Here is a 1,978-nt window from a genome sequence, read left to right on the forward strand (position 1 = left end):
TTAAATATAAGTTCTCTTAAAATGTAATCACTATACATTTCTTACTCGCCCCCAAATTTACAAAAATTTCTTTATATCAAAAATATCCTGTCAATATTTGTATTAAAATTTTATTCACATCAGGATCCAGTTAAGGTCCATCTAAACATTGCAATAGGTTGATAGGTCTTTTAAGTCCTTATAACCTATAGGCTTCAGCACTGTCACTTCTTTTTTTCACCTTGTTCAAAAAGCCAGATTTCTGAAGTCTGAATACTGATGACTATATGTTCAGTGGCTCATTTCATATTTTTCTGTCTCTTCTATTTCCTATAAATCGGTAGTTAGAAATAGAGTCCTGATTAGATTCAGGTTTTTGTTGTTGTTTTTAGAAATAAATCGTAAGTGATACGGTGTCCCCCTTATCCTCAGGGTATATACTTTCCAAGACCCTCAGTGGTTGATTGATACCTCAGATAATACTTAACTCTATATGTATCATGTTTTTTCCCTATACATATATACCTATGATAAAGTTTAACTTATAAATTAGCACAGAAAGAGAGTAATAATTAATAATAAAGTAGAACAATTATAACAATATAATAAAAGTTATGTGAACGTGCTTATTCATTTCAGGGCATCTCTTGCTGATGCCTCAGTGTTTTCTGGTGCAACACATTGCTGTCAATTGGAACACATTTCATGTTCATGTCTTCTGCCCACAAATGCAATGTCTTTCCCATCTTAATTAAACACTTGTCATGCACTGTGACCATAACTTTTAGTATTTGGTGCAACACAGCAAACCTAGCATAAATTTCTCTTTCCTTCTTCACAATTTCATGGATAAAAGATTTGTTCTTACTGTAGATTACTGTAGATTTTAGCATACAGTTTGTTTTCTTTCATTATAAAGCAGGCAACTTTTACCTTTTTACCTACAAGAAGCACTTTACGGCTTCTCTTTGGCATTTCTGAATTGCTAATGTCACTATGATTGTACTTTGAGGCCATCATTAAGTAAAAAAGGGCAACTTGAGCACAAGTACCATGATATCCTGTGGATTTTCAGATCAACCTCCCTGGTATCATGGTACTTGATGGGCAGAGAGTGTATACAGCATGGTTACACTGCACAAAGGGTTGATTCACATCCTGGGTAGGATGGGGGAGAGATTTCATCATGCTACTCAGAACAATGTGCAATTTGAAACTTATGAATTGTCAATTGAATTGTTTATGTCTTAAATTTTCCATGAAAAGTGAAACTAAGGATAAGGGGGACTACTGTATGCACTATTTCTTTAAGGAGATACACCAAATCTCTTTAGCTCTCCTTTATTATAGCAGCATCCACTGATAGTCATTTCCTACTTATTAATTCGTTTCAGTTCTTCTGTGTTTATTAGCTAAAATATTTCTATAAATAGGAAACTTCATATCAAATAACTGGTTACCTAGAGGTCCTGCTCCCATAGCAAAGGTGGGAAAAAAGTATATTTCTTTCCTTTAAGTCACTGGACTTCAAAGTAGAAGTTGATTCACTTTCATACTCCAATTGTGACTACTGAAATAAATAGATTTGATTTTATGAGCCGCCTAGATTCTGTTGAAAGTACTCAACTCTGCAGTTGTAGTTTAAAGGGAAAAGAGACAATACACAAACAAAAGAGTAAACAAATGGATGTGACTGTGCTCAAATAAAATTTTACTTACTAAAACATGCATAGGCCGGACTTGACCAAGGAAGTGTAGTTTGCTGACTCTTGTTCTAATCCTTACTTTTACTTTATGTAATATGCTTCTCATCCTTTTAAATTTTCTTTTGGCTATTGTTTGTATATTTTCTACTGTGAGCAATGCTTCTGCTTCATCTCTACCTTTCCCGCACATCTAAATTGAAGTAACATTGTTTTCTCACAGTTAATATTGATAATATAATCAATCATATAGCTATTTGTATCTTGTGCGTCTGGAGTCTCCTCAGAGCAGGCTC

The sequence above is a fragment of the Pteropus alecto genome, unplaced genomic scaffold (assembly GCF_000325575.1).
Source record: "Pteropus alecto unplaced genomic scaffold, ASM32557v1 scaffold239, whole genome shotgun sequence".
Classification (NCBI taxonomy): domain Eukaryota; kingdom Metazoa; phylum Chordata; class Mammalia; order Chiroptera; family Pteropodidae; genus Pteropus; species Pteropus alecto.